Source organism: Sceloporus occidentalis, unplaced genomic scaffold, assembly GCF_023333645.1.
Source record: "Sceloporus occidentalis isolate IW3139 unplaced genomic scaffold, rSceOcc1.0.p SCAF_7, whole genome shotgun sequence".
NCBI classification, from domain to species: domain Eukaryota; kingdom Metazoa; phylum Chordata; class Lepidosauria; order Squamata; family Phrynosomatidae; genus Sceloporus; species Sceloporus occidentalis.
Window position 1 is genome coordinate 52,719,606 of NW_028316987.1, and position 16,312 is coordinate 52,735,917.

The following is a 16,312-nucleotide window of genomic DNA, read 5'->3' on the forward strand; positions in this document are numbered from 1 at the left end:
AACCCTAAAGCAAACCTATCGTGGAGTTTTCTTGGCAGGTTTCTTCTGATGGGGGTTGCCATTGCCATCCTCTGAGGCTGAGAGAGTGTGACTTGCCTAAGGTCACCCAGTGGATTTACATCACAAAGCTGGAATTCGAACTCTGCTCTCCAGAGTCATAGTCCAAGCAAAATGCCTTGGTCTAGCAATACTAGTTTCATAGACTAACTCAGTAGTAGCCAATTTGTGACAACATTTTTGCACAGAACCTTCTATTTCCTTAGGGATTTGAGAGTTTTGTTTTGTTTTGTTTTTCCCTCAGAATAAGTCCTGAACGGCAAATAAACTTTGAAAACTGTAGTTTTTGAAGATTTTCTCACAGCAGGGAGAAAACAGATGAAACATGAACATGAAATCAACAAAATTTGCATCCCTACTCTGAAGAGGCACCAGAGTGTGATGCTGAATAGACTAGCTCTGTTTAAGGACTAGCATTATTTGTCAATGTATGCTTGACTGATTCCCACTTGTTCTAGTTTTATTTTTGTATTTTTATTTTTTAAAAAATGCAACTCTCCAGTATTTTTTCCTCTTACAATGGACCTTTTAATGGTTCTGGAAACTCCAACCACTTAGGCAATTAGATGAAGAGGCAGCAAGAAATAATATGAAAATGGATTAAAAAATTAAGCCTACGTGGGATTCCAAACATTTGATGGTTGAGATTAAGAGTTTCTACTGACGGATTTGAGCACGTTCAAGATGAAGAAATAAAGGATAATGTTGAGATACATCTTTTAAAAAGTCACAGGGGAACAAACTAAATGGGCTTAACTAAGTCAAAAGCTAAAATGATTAAAATAATTAATTAACAGGGACTATTCAGATGTATTAGGAGAGCCAGCATGGCATAGTGGTTTGAGCATCAGACTACGACTCTGGAGACCAGAGTTCGAATCCTGGCTTGGCCATGGAAGCCCACATGGTGACCTTGGGCAAGTCATACTCTCTTAGCCACAGAGGATGGCAATGGCAAATCCCCTCTGAACAAATCTTGCCAATAAAACCCTATGATAAGTTCACTTTAAGGTCGCCATAAGTCAAAAATGACTTGGAGGCACCCAACAACAATAACAATTCAGATGTATTGTTTGTAAAACAGTGGCAAAAGTGGTATATAATTTCAATGTACAGAGTGACTCAAAGAGCACAGTGTAGCAGAGAAGTAGGTTAAAGTGATGGAAATAATTATAGATCATTTTTTTTCTGAATATGCTAGAATGCAGCACCCCCCTTTAAAAACTCTTTTTAGATGGACTAGAGCTGTCAGAAGGAGGGCAGCATTGGAAAGGTGATTAATCAGGTTTAATAAAATATAGGTTAATGCAATTGATTCACTTTCTCTTTTAGAGACCTAGAATTAAGGTGGCCTGCCAGTAAAAGAATTCTGGTTAATTTCAGGTTACTCTCTAATGAAGATTATTCTGTTTCACAAAACCAATTTCACTCAATTAGGTAACACTTCAGTTTGAAAGATAAATTATGAGAGTGGATGTTGCGTAGGGTTGCTTTATGACCCCCTCGGCCAGGTTTATCTGGAAAGTAGGCAAATGCATGCATTTATTTGTGTGTGTCTGTGTGTACAAATACATGTATTTATTAATGTAAGGAATACTAATCCTGGCTGCCATGTAATTTGTTTCCTTGGTTTACATTGCAGTGGGGAATGTGATCATAATTATAACCAGCTACAGAGTAATGGATGCAAAATGTGTGAAGATGATGTTAAGAGGCTAAAAGTAGGTCTTCTTTTTCTTCTTCTGTGCCAAGATGGATCCCATGAATTAAAATCAAGGGCAGTTAACAACAACAATAAAGAATACCCTATGAAATTCAGACGGCTTGAAAGCACAATGACACACACTTCTCATAGATGTAGGCCAGAATCCTTGATTATGGTGTACATTACCTAACTTTATGTATACTTTGCTAAGTACAAGTGGTATTAAGAAACTCTGTTAGTGAATTGTAAATATGAGTAATGAGACACCTAATGTGCAACAGGCTCTACCAATGCACATCGGCACTTTCTACCCAGTGTCCAGGTGCATAATGGGACCAGTGTATGTTGCTCCCTTTGTATGTTGGTCCCAGTGTGCATTGTGAAGTGTGCATTGTTCACTTCACTGGTTCCCCTAAATAATAACTAATCAGTGGCCCTTTACTGGATATGGATGCTACAGAACTCCCAATTATAATTTAGATATAAGTCCACATATGAAGACTACGTCTCCATGAGGATTCCAGCTTTTGAACTTAACTTCAAATATTCAGATATTAATATCTAAGATTACATTTAATTATACAATCTGATGACTGATTCCAAATAACGTCCCAATCTCTGTGAGAAGATTTGATCAGTAAACTTTTCTCAAGTAGAGTGGTGCAATAATTGCAGCTGATTTTTAAGCATAGTGGCCTAATACACACACACACACACACACACACACACACACACACAAGTTTATATAAATTTTTAAAGTTAGGAAAATTGACTGTGCAGAACAATGATAAGGATAAGAAATTATCATTGTAAATAAGAATAAACTTTCATTCAAAAACAATGCAATTATTTAAAAAATCTTGAACAAGAAGCATGCTATAAGTATCTGAAATTAAAATGAAATATATTATGCTGTCAAAGGGGTTACACACACATTCAGGTGATTTAGAGGCCCCTCGTGGTTAGCAGCCCAGGGGGGACCGGCGGTAACACTGTTGTTACGCCGGATAATTAATACATCTCTGAGGGATGGGCTATTTCCATCGGATCTTAAATTGGCCATTGTAAAACCGATCCTAAAAAAGCCCTCCCTTGACCCCCTGGTTTATAATAATTATCGGCCTGTTTCGCTGCTACCGTTTTTGGGAAAGGTGATCGAGAGGGCAGTTGCGATCCAGCTTCAGGCGGTTTTGGATGAAACGGATTATCTGGACCCATTTCAAACTGGCTTCCGGGCGGGCTACGGGGTTGAGACTGCCATGGTCGCCCTGGTCGATGATCTCCGTCTGAGCATCGATGGGGGAAGCGTGTCCCTGTTGGTGCTTTTGGACATCTCAGCGGCTTTCGATACCATAGACCATGGTATCCTTCTGGGGCGCCTGGCAGAGGTGGGGATCGGGGGCACTGCGCTCCAGTGGTTCCGTTCCTACCTCTCCGGGAGGTCCCAGATGGTGCAGCTGGGAGACATGTGCTCTGATGAGAGGCCCCTTAAAACTGGGGTCCCTCAAGGAGCCATTCTGTCTCCCATGCTATTTAACATTTACATGAAACCACTGGGAGAGATCATCCGGAGACATGGGGCGCGGGGTTATCAGTACGCTGATGACACCCAAATTATCTTCTCTATGTCTCCGACTGATGCAGTGACCGGGGATGGCGTCTCTCCTCTCGTGGCCTGTCTAGAGTCAGTAATGGGCTGGATGAGGGAAAACCGACTCAAATTGAATCCAGAGAAAACGGAGGTACTAGTGATAGGTTCCCCTGGTCCAGGAATGGCGGTGGTTCCACCTGTCCTGAACAGGGTCACGCTCCCTGTGAAGGACTCCGTGCGCAGTCTGGGGGTGCTTCTTGACTCGTCGCTTCACCTGACTGCTCAGGTGAATGCGACGGTCAAGAGCACCTGTTATCAGCTTCGGCTGATTCGCCAACTGCGCCCATACCTGGCCCAGAGGGACCTAGAAACTGTTGTACATGCTCTGGTAACTTCGAGACTGGATTTCTGCAATGTACTCTACATGGGGCAACCCTTATACCAAACTCGGAAGCTGCAAATGGTGCAGAACATGGCAGCCCGGCTGGTCACTGATGCTCCCAGGACCAGCCATATAACACCGGTTCTGAAAGACCTCCATTGGCTGCCCATTCGCTTCCGAGCTCAATATAAGGCGTTGGTAATCACCTATAAAGCCCTAAATGGCTTGGGCCCGGGATACCTGAAGGACCGCTTCTCCCCATACATTCCGCCTCGCACCCTCAGAACGTCTGGGCAGCAATTACTGAAGGTGCCTGGGGCTAGGTTGGCCTCCACTACATGAAGGTCATTCTCCACAGCTGCCCCAGCCCTTTGGAATACGCTGCCCACCGAGCTCCGCTCGTCTACCACCCTGGCCCAATTCAGGAAGGATTTAAAGACCTTCCTGTTCCAACAGGCATTCCCCGAATAAAATCCTGTGGGCCTCCCTCCTCTTCCGTGGCCAAGAGGTTGGGCTATGGGGCTTTTTGTTGGTTATTTTTCTGTATAATTATTGTACTGTATTTTAACGTTTATTGACTGTATGTATATTGACTGTATTTTAATCCTTGTTGTAAGCCGCCCTGATTTCTAGAAGGGCGGGATATAAATAAAAATTTTATTATTATTATTATTATTATTTATTATATAGCTGGAGCAGGTTCAGAGAAAGGCAACCAGGATGGTAACAGGTATGGAGGAGAAAATATATGAAGAAAGGCAGAGAGACTTAGGAATGTTCAGCTTAGTGAAAAGAAGACTGAGGGATGGCATGAGTACACTCCTTAAATATTGAATGGACTGTCACATAGAGGAGGGTGCAGGTTTGTCTTCTTCTGCCCTAGAGGATAGGAGCAGGTCTAGTGGATTTAAATTACAGAACAGATTTCAATTTGACATTAGAAGGAATTTCTTACATTTAAAAATAGGTAAATCTCACAATTTAGCCCAGTTTAATACTCCATAGGACTAGAATAATAGATCACCTGCTTTCCTGTGAGAACCTCAGAGCTTATATGCCCCTACTTTTGGTCTCGGGCCACTGCCACACTGCAGAATTAATGCAGTTTGACACCACTTGAACTGTCATGGCTCTATGCTATGGAATCCTAGGATGTGTAGTGTTTTGCGCCATCAGAGCTTTCTGACAGAGAAGGCTAAATATCTCACAAAACTACAAATCCCAGAATTCCATCACATTGAGCCATAGCAGTTAAAGCAGTGTCAAACTGCATTCATTCTGCAGTGTAGATGCAGCCTAGAATGGAGGAGTATGGGGGATGAACTTTCTGTTAGCTGCTGCTTTTTCTGTTCACACAGAAAAAATGTGTGATATACCAGATTTGCACAAGAAATCTTTGGCTAGAGATCACACCTTCATCTCAGTCTAAAAGGACCATGTGTACTCTTCCAGCATATATGAAACAGTGAGTCGGGCATGGTACATACCGCCAACAAGTGGTGTACTGGCGCCGATTCTAGGGTTAGGGACCACATGGCAACCACACGGTCCCTAACCCTAGTATGTTCGTGTGGCGTAACAATGGCAGCGCCCTGTGTACACGCCTTGTGTACATGCACTTGTTACGCTGCTCCTGCGGCTCAAAAAGAACCCGTTTTTTCCGAGTTCTTTTTCCTCCATAGGGAAGCCGCGTGGTTTGGTGGCTTCCCTCCAGAGGAAATTAGGCTGCCGGCAGGCCACCCATTTGGGGCAGTCTGTCCCTCACCTCTGTTAGACAGCAAACCCTTCCTGGCATTTGATTTCAAGCCAATTTCATCTGCTTGTCAGCTGAGGAACCTTTGGATGCCTTTCTTTGCTATGAAATACCTGCTGCATCCATAAATTCTTAATTTAGTTTATTTTGTATCGGTGGCACGTATCAGTATTGGTACCAAACTCTGTTGTTGTTTAGAAAAGCATGGGACTGAGTTTAGAACATTACATACTTTGCTCTCCATGCCTTTCACATGGATAATATCAGTAAGTGATAGCTGCTCCAAACACATTGGTGCAAGTGGGGTCACAACAAATGATGCAGAAACTACAGCACAACAATTGAAGTTCTAAATTATTTGATACCTTGCTGCTCACCAGTATTTCTAATTTTGTCATCATGAAACATTGCTGCCTAGACACATCCCTAATGTTTGTGGATTTTGTTTTAAGTAATTGAGTAAAAAAAAAACAACAACAACAACAACAGAAAGAAAGCCACCAAAGATGTTGGCAGAACTGAGCATTGAACACAGATGGCCTGTGTCCTAGTCACCCAACACTGCCTTCTGAAGACAATGCTAATGTTTGTTTTCTCCCACATTTGTGCCTGTAAAGAGTACCAGCTGAAAGACTTGCTGGAAACTAAATGGGGAATGCCACACATCTTATTCTTTTAATTTAAACACACACTTCTCTGATCCAATAAAAATAATATTACATACCAACATTTCAGCTTCTTAATCTTTGGCTAACTGACTTTATTAAGACTTCAGTATTTCCAGCTGTGCTTTATTACTTCTGCTGTGTGATATTATTTAGGAGAAAATCAAGCCCAAGTGGCAAATCCTACGTGCAGAATTAAGTCCATATGGGATTTTGGAAGAAGGTATAGGCAGTGTAATCCTATACATCTCTACTCAAGATGCTTACTTGACTCCCTTATGAGTACATCTGAGCCCACTCCAAGGTAATGGAGCATAGAATTGCAGCCTAACTTAGATAATATTTACTTTAATGCTAATTAAGGAAAATGCACTTAGTATCTTTTGAACTTGCATGAACAGTACATGTTACTTATTTATTCTCCTTTTTATAATATTTGCCGATCCTGTATATATTTAAAAGACACTATAGTATTATTTGTCCTCCATGATTTTCATGTATATGTAATCTTATTCATCAACCCAAAAAGTTCTTTTCATGAGAAAATGAAAATACCTCACCACCACTCCTATGCAAGATATGCCAATAAATGTTCAGAAGAGAAAATAGTGGCCTTGTTCCAGAGATACACATACATAACACTGGCCTCATACTACTAACTTTGCATAGGATTTCCAGCATTTTAGACAGTTCCTATACCTGTTGTTGGCTGAAAAACATACCCATGCTGCTTTTTACACTTTATTTTGCAGGACCATAATGCAAGCTGGTTTCATTATGTGACCCTCCAGATGTTGTTAGACTACATCTCTCACCAGCATTTGGTAGCAAAGCCAATGGCGAAAGATGATGAAAACATCAGTCCAACTGAACTCCCTGTGCTCCCTATTTCAATCTTATAGTAAGCCAGTTGTATCTATTTCTGGTTGGTGGGTTTTGGGACTCTCTTGAAAAGGCAAAACCTGTGATCTTCCTACTCTGATATAATGTGCTGTTGGGAAATACCTCCACTGCTGAAGTATCCCACCCACCAGATGAATATTAACACCTAACCAGATTATGTTGCCTCTTTGGTATTAGAGTAAAAGCCCTGTAAATTGTCTTTTCAATGGACGACTTTTGCAATGCTTCCCAAGTCAATTAAGGGGTTGTACATACAGCCCTGAAGGGTTGGCATGCAGCCACCCCTTCTTCAACCAGATCGGGGCTGTGGCAACCTCATGCCGCAGCCCTGATCTGGCCCCTGGAGAGTGCCATAGCTGCATCAGCACAGCTGTATGGCACCCCTTCGGCACATCTAGACGCAGCGCCGGAGATGCATCATGATGCCGTGTGCTGTCTGGAGCAGCACACGGCATCATGGTGTCCTAGGGACGGAGTCAGGGCATGCGTCATCAGGATGCTGCACTCTGACTCCGCCCACAGGCAGGCCTTTCGGGCCGGTCTGTATAGGGCCTAAGGCTGCATCTTCAGTTAAGGGGTTAAGAAATCAGGAGTCTCAGATTTGCTTCTTTATACTCCAAAGGTTGGGCACACAATTACACCCATTTCCCACAAGCTCACAGTATCTCTGGCTCTGTACAAAGGTGTTTGCATGTGTGTTGTGTTTGTGCAATGCCAGGAACACGAGATGGAAAATGGAGAAAAGTATATTTTAATGCATGCACCTAGGCTATCTAGAGCAAGACAGGAATTGAAATGTCAGCTTTGTGTCTCATAATTCTTGTTAAGTAAGCCTACCAGAAGTTATGATAGAGGGCCTGAAAAAAACAGGATGACAATTTTCACAAGCCCCAGCAGCAGTGTAATCATGAAAAATCTTCCCACACAACAAGGCCATGTGGGATGCATGCTTTTATTCACCTTCTGTAGAAAAAGCCAGAAGCCCCATATCAAGAAAGCACTTCCCCTGATCCATCTGGCACCATGTGTTATTTTGCATGGCCATGCTGTGCATCATAGGAAATGGCAGAAACAACTTCACTGAAACACTGATTAGCAAAGTTCTTGATGTGTGGTGGTACTGTGGCCCAAACCAGAATTGACAAATTTTAAATAACGGTAAAAGTCATTACCAGGAAAGCCAACATGGCATGGTGGTTTCAGTATTGGGTTAGGATTCTGGGGAACCAAGGTGAAAAATCCCTCTTCAGCCATGGAAACCCACTGGGTGACCGCAGACAAGCCACACTCTGTCAACCTCAGAAGGAAGCACTGGCAAACTTCTGAACAAATTTTGTTGAGAAAATCCTATGATAGAGATAAGTTGGAAACAGCCTGGAGGCAGACAACAGCAGCAGCAACAGTAACAATGAAAGTAATTACAAAATCTGGCATGTTTTGTAGATACCAGTGAGCCTGGTAGCCACAATGCAAAGGGTGAGCTGGAAGCAGTTGACAATGGCTGTAGCAACATTGCTTGATCTAATGCAGGTAGACATATTTTCAAACGTGTCTTTCTTGAGCACAGAAGGAGCAGTCAGGTAGTTGATCCCAATACTAAGAGTACATTATTGAGGGTAATTTTAATATATATTTATATAATTTATATAAAGAGTATAAGTTTAAAAGAGTGAAATGAAATAGTACTCTTAATTTTCTCTGTCTATTTCTTTATCTTGCTCTCAGCTATTTGGTTTAAGAAATAACTTTGTTCCTGAATAAAGCCCATATTACCAACTGCACAAAACACTAGTTCCTACGGCACATTTTACTTTCCTGCTGTGCAAAATGTATCCAGCTATAAATTAGAATAATGTCCAGCTACAAATAAGAATAATCCTACCATTGTGGGAATGGCAGCAGCTACTAAGTACATTTTGCCACCTGTCCAGACTTTGAAAATACATTTTATTCTCCCTACCTCTAGCTGAGAGTTGCCATATGAGTTGGCTAGCTGCTCTTTATCCAAATTCTGGAGACATTGCTCTCATGAATATTTCTATAATCAATTGTCCCAGATGCAGGTCCAGTTGATCTCTCAAGCATTCCCTGCTCTGTCTTGTTTCTTGTCTCACGCTTTGGCCCTTATATAGTAGAGAGTAGGATGCAGCTGATCCTAATAAGGATTTGACTTGCCATCATTCCTCCATAATTAGCTTTGAAAGCCTTTCTCAGACTGGACATGACAGCCAATCTTCTCATGTTATTTATTTACCCATAGTGTATTAGTTAGTCAGAAGGCTCTAAAACATATGTAAGTTCCCCTGCATTTGTGAGTGACCCAAAAGTTAAATCCTTTGTGTTCTGTTCCTTTGGAAAGCAGCTTGGAGATGTTACATTTTTGGAGTTCAACTGTCCTTGATTGTTGAAGGATTCTGAGAGTTGATCCCCCAAATTAGCTGTTTCAAGCTCTTCTCTGATACTGGGTAAATGTAACTACTATGACTTTCTTTTTCTTTTCCTTGATGTTATTCAAAAACTATCATGTCTGCTAGTTACTTGGCCAATCCTGTGCCATTGTAAGCTGAGTTGTCTCATTGTGATTAGGCCTCAAAAGAACATCTTGTTATTCCCTTAGTGCCATATCCATTCCATATTTGGCAAATGCCTGGCTTTCGTATCTTGCTCTATCACTGTTATTATTATGATTTTCTGCCAATTTAGCACAGGGGAGGCAATATTGCAATCATTTCTTTCCATTTGTAAATAACAGGCCTGCAAAATTCAGGGTCATAAAAACTTTTTGAAACTTGTATGCTGAGTTTGTAGGAATTTGCTGTTCTGAATAAAAAAATGACCTCAGATTTGCTCCATCAAGTAGATTTTTTTTTCACAACTTGTGTTGATGTTTTAATATTGTCATATGGGACTGAATGAACTAAACGTGCAAAGAATTATCCTATAAACAGTAATAAAGGGGTTAAAGTCTTCTATTAGACTTTCTTTAATTCATTGATATGAATCACAAAATCCATTCAAAAGAAATCACACTGGAACATCAGTGTCCACACTTAATCAAAGCTGAATTGATTACTATATCGAATTTGTGAAAGAATGGTGTGTGGTACTACATTTTTATTATGTTTTTCCAAAGCCTTTTTTCCCTAAGAAAGGGGGGGGGGTTGATGGTGCATGTGTGTGAGAAAGACAGTGAAAGACTGATAGATGGATTTTAAAAAATCAGACATTTTTAAAATAGTGTTCACATATTTATTGACCCAAAATCATTTCTAAAAGCTATGTAAGAGAAAGACTTTATGTAAAACTGCAATATTGCCAAGCAGGGTCAGCCCTGGATAGTACTTGGAAGTTGCTGTCAGCTATATTTCAGAACTGGCAAAACCATCTCTGCGTATTCCTTACCTAAGCAAACCCTATGAAATTTATGGATCACCATAAATTGACAGGCAGCATGAAGGCACATATAGTGGGCCCTTCCAGTCCACATGCTTCACATGCAAGCAAACCAGTGCTCAAAATTCTACAACAAAGACGTTTACTATACATGGAGTAAGAAATCCCAGATGTCCAAGCTGGGTTCATGAAAAGAAGAAGCACTAGGGATAAAACATTGGATAATGGAATGCCCCAAAGAACTTCAGAAAAAAATCAGCCTGTGCTTTATACATTATAGAAAAGCCTTTGATTGTGTAGATCATTAAAAATTATGAATCACTTTTAAAGAAATGGGTGTTCCACAACATGTCATTGTCCTGATATGTAGCTTGTACTCAGGACAAGAGACTGCCATCAGGCAGAATATGGAGAAATGACATTGTTTCCAATTGACAAGGAGGGATGAGAATGCTGCATTTTGTCATCCTATCTGTTTTACTTGTTTGCTGAACATATCATATGTAAAGCAGGATTAGATTCTGAGGATAGAGGCATGAAACAATTTAAGGTCCAAAACACATTGCAGAAATAATCCAGTTTACGACCTTATTAACTTCCCTGGCTCAGTGCTAGGGAATCCTGGGAATTGTAGTTTATTGTGGCACCAGAGCTCTCTGACAGAGAAGGCTAAATGTCTCACAAACAACACTTACCAGAATTGTCTGGCACTGAGCCAGGGCAGTTAAAATCGTCTCAAACTGAATTATTTTTGCAGTGTGTTTTGGACTGGACTGCACTGGCTGTCCAAAAAGATAAGGTTGGGTCAATTATAGCCATATTCAGACACTAGTTTTGTTTTACACATAGAACATCTACAAGACTATACAAAAAATTTGTAGTTATGTATCCCAAATCCACACCTGCAGGAACCTGTAATTCAATTTCCACAGATTGGAAGCTGTGCTGATCATCACAACAAACACTATTTATATATGAAGTAATTATTTTTGCTGGGACAAACTACTTCCAATCAACAATTAATAATTTAGGCTGAAATCCTTATTCACTTCAGACCTCATTAATTTTATTGAAAGTTAATGACAGATTTGTCATTGACTTTCAGTGGACTAAGCACATGTCCCTTGTTCATGTCCAATTATCATGAACTAGGTTATGATCTTTTTAAGGTTTATTTTTAGATGTAGGAGCTTGGCTTCTATTTTTATAGAGGTTTTTTGGTTAGAGGTTGTTCATAAATTTGTCCTGGTGGTTGTTATTCATGACAACAGTGAGGTCAAATAAACTGAAACTTAATCCAGACAAGATGGAGATGCTCCTGCTCAGTCAAAAGGTAGATCAGGAACAGGGATTCAGGGAATAGGGATTCACCAAGTCCAAAAATATTAGGTTGGGTCAACATAACCCTGACTTTGTGCCTGAAGATGCAATTCTCTTCCAAGTCTATAATTCTATGGTGCTTGTTTAGTCTACACACACACACACACACACACACACACACACGTATCTGTAAGAGTTATAGTCTACAGGATATTTCTGTGTATGCTTAGTGAAGAATTGAAGTACAGGATTTTCAACATTTTGCTCAAGAAGTGAGAAATAAAAAGGAAAGTAGATTTTGCCCTCAATCTAGCCAGGAGCTTATGGCTAAATCAGAATTTATAACTGAATAATTTCTTTCTGTATGACCCTGAAAGTAGTTTGGTAATTAGATACTTCTTAACTTTAATCATTAATGAGTTGAAGATATAAAATAATGTTATAATTGTTCATTTATGCTATGACCTTTTTGTGTTGGAAGGACTTGGAACTTTCCCTTCTCTGTGAAAATGTCTGGTTGTTATTCTCTTAAGACTGTGAACTAAAGATCCAACCTATCGTCATGAAACAGCAAGATAAACTGCAGATAAAGTGTAAGAGAAAGGGAAATCAGCAAAAGAAAGAGTGGCCTAAATAGACAATAACATTTGTAGTGCGGGGCAAAGCTGTTGAAGGCAAAGGAACTGAAAAGATAGAGTTCAAACACATTTCAGAGTTACACTATGCATGCATTCAGTCATTCAGACAGGCCCAAAACCATAGTGTTTCATAATAGTAATGAAGTGAAGAAAGATTTGGCCTCATTCACACATCTATTCTCTCCTTCACAAGATGGAGAGATCAGAAGCTCCCATTTCTAAGCATTTGCTTATTTTGTTCCATTGTCATAAACGTTACTTTGGGCAGATCAGTTTGCAAATAAATCCATTCAAAATATGGTTTTGAGCCCATGACTGATTATAAAATATAGTTTGTGCTAATTTGTTCTAATAGTTTGTACAAATAGTAGTTTCCTGTATTTGAATAAAACACGTGAAGTTTAGATTGCTATAGCTTAGAATTGTCAATTTCCAAAAAACAAACCAACAAAAACAAACCAATTTCATCACATTGACAATTGCAGTAAAAGTAAAAATAATAAAAGCCTAAAAGCACCTTGAGTAGGGTATACAGCAGAAAGGCAAGTTTATAGAGCCTGTGCAGAAGAGAGATTATATGACCATGGATCACCAAAATGCTACTGGAGAGAAAAATGTGATAATGCATGATGCCAAATTGGTATACTTCCATTCTTAATCTTGTGGCATTGCAGTGGGATAACAGGCTGGTGAGATAAATTCCGAAAAAGCCAAATGCCAGCTAGTTCTGGCAAAAACCACATAAACTAAAACAAAGGAGATAAGAAAGAAAATGCCCAATCTGGGGGGGGGGGGGGGGGACAGTAACCAGCAATCAGAGTATAGAGAAGAAATTTAAAAAGGCATTAGTATGGCTGTTGTTGTTGTTGTTGTTGTGTGCCTTCAAGTCATTTCTGATTTATGGTGACCCTAAGGCAAACCTATCGTGAGATTTTCTTTGCATAATTTGTTCAGAGGGGGTTTGCCCTTGTCTTTCTCTCAGGCTGAGAGATTGTGACTTGCCCAAGGTCACCTAGTAGGTTTCCATGGCTGAGCGTGATTTGAACCCTGGTCTCCTTATGTCCTAGTCCAACATTCAAACCACTACACCATGCTGACTGTTGTCGTATACTATGACAGGGTTACTCATATCTGATGCAATCATTTAATGGCTGATTCAACTGGAGAGCAAAATTTTTTGTTGACATTAACTGGGATTAATAGGATTTATCTCTGCTTGGACAGATAGAGCTGCCTGCCAAGACCTGAGAGGTAAGCTTTTTGTAGCAGTCTCCAACATGAGTCGACCTAGCTATCTTTGACAGCTTTCATGCTGCTGATACTGTTCTTGGTTGGTAACTACTTTGAAAATGCTGGTTAGAGAGAGGGAAAGAGAGCATCCACAATTGTCCTTGTTGAACAGACCATACTTCATATGTGCTATTCTTACCTAGAAATGCCTGCGAAAGAATGTTATTTTCCATGGATGCCTGTTTACAAAACAGATGCCTCTGTGTTTCATCCCTGGATAACACACAGAAGACATGTAGACAGGTGTGATTCTATATGGCACCTTTCTAGTGATATTTACAAGGATGCTAATATGATGTCTGATGTGTGCTACCTTACATTAAATATAAAGTCAATATATAACTTTTGGGCCTAGACAATATGAAGTCTATGTTCCTCCCCAAGAGGAGGTGTGGGGTATAAAATAGCCTATAATATCATTTTCCCATGTTGAAAAATCTTGAGATTCCAAGATAGGAGTGCTTAAGTAGAATGTTGATATTAAATCTGCCTGTTTGGGCTATACCACTGTTCACATACTGGAAGCATAAGTAATATGAAGAGGACAAGAGAGTCCTCCAAACAGATACAGGTTAGAGGAACAATGTCAAAGAACCTTCAGTCCCTCAGTCCAAAGAGATGGGGTGGAGAACCACATCCGTTTCACACTACTGACATACAAGGCCATGCAACTAGAAGACACCATTGGGTAGCAAGCAGCATGAAGAATGGATCTAGCTATACTTGCATAGTTTCATCAGAGCAAGGCTCATCAGAGCAAAGGCACTAGGGAGAGTCAGTGAGGAGGGAGCTATATTTTCCCACAGTATATTCGCTCCAGGGACCCATCAAAATCAGAAATACAAAAAAGTAGCCAGTTCTGGAGCACTGTCAATTACATCAGCTCTCCACAGCACAGTAGGGTATGGCAGGGAAGAGTAATGCATTTGCTGGCCCCTGCACTCCATCACCTCAGATGACCACCTCACCAGGCTTCATACTAGAGCTGTCTCTCACACTGGATACATTCACATGACAGGCTAAAATAGTGATTCAGTGTGAATTTTGAAGGTCTGTTTGCACAACATAAGCCAGGGACCTTCAGGAGCCCTGGGCTGCATCCTCACCACAGAAATAATGCAGTTTGACACCACTTTAGCTGTCATGGTTCAATGCCATGGAATTCAGAAATTTGTAGTTTAAGCTTTCTGTGTGAGAGTGTTCTGGTGTCACACCAAGCTACCAATCTCAGGATTCCATAGGTTGGAGCCATGGCAGTTAAAGCTTTGTCAAGCTGTATTATTTCTGTGGTGCTGATGCAGCCCTGGGACAAGCAGTGTGCTTTGTAATTGCTTATATTTGAAGTGGAAGCAGCTAAACAAATCGTACAATTTTGCTGTATGGTTTATCATGCCATGTTAACCTAAATGCAAACCAACTGGTTTGTTTCTCTTCAAGAAGCCAGAAAAGGAACCTAAAAGAAATCATAAACTGCTCATTGCAGTAATTAAACAGTATGAACTAGCATGCTATTCAACTGTGTAATTTAGGATTTTCATGGATCCCTGGTTTACAGTGTTATATGAATGCACTTACTGAATCTATGCTGAATTAGAGCTGTTCTTGTTGTAGTTTTCTGGAAACCTGTCTTATCTTGATTCAGGACATAAACAATATAGGTACTGTTAAGCAATGATCTGATGGTATTTTTACCTGATTACACTAAGGATATAATATTTTGCATTATATGTTACAAACTCTGCTGAGCATATATGTGAAAAAAATCACTTATAGTCTGAAGAAGATAAATGATGGCAAAAGAGTTCATTTTTTAAGCCTTTATGTTAACTAAATGTACTTTTTGAAATTCAATATTCTTTAGAATTACTGAGAAAAAAATAAATCTTTTTTCACCTTCAATAGACTTGGAGAAAGTATAACCTTGGAACTGGATCCAGCCTCATGAAAAGAAAAAAAAGATTAGAAGGGATGGAATAGGATAGTTCCCTAAGGAAGTATAAACAAAATAAGACCCTTAAACCAGAGACTAGAGAGGAAAAAATGAAACAAGCAAGCAAGAATTAACTTCTTCTGGTCCTTTACATACTTTTTCTCTTTTTGCAGAGATCTCTTCCAAATCCAAAGCATTAAACCTTTAACAATTACTTTGGTGAAGTTCTCTGTACATAACACAATGATGTCATATTTCTGAAAATGTGAGAATGCATCCAAATTGGCAGCAATTTTCAAACAAGTTAAATTGAACCTATACAGCTATATATATTTTTTAAAAAAAAATCTTTTCTAACCACTAGCATTTAAAAAGATGGTAACATCTGAAAAATCCATTAATGACTGAATGTAATAGATAATGCAAGTTTAACATTCCTTGGTATATGTGCTGGGGGGTACATTTTACATTTTTTGGAGTGTGCTGAAAAAGCTTTCGATGGGGGGGGGGGGGCAAGAATCTAGACCACAGAAAAGCTGTTAATGTTGTTTTCCCCCTTGGAGGAACAAACTAATTGTAAGCTGTTAACTGAGCATTTTGGCTGAGTCTCCTCCAAGCTGAAATGTGCTCTATTTAATTAAGTATTCAATATGCATTATTTGCAGATTTAGGAAGAATGGATTTG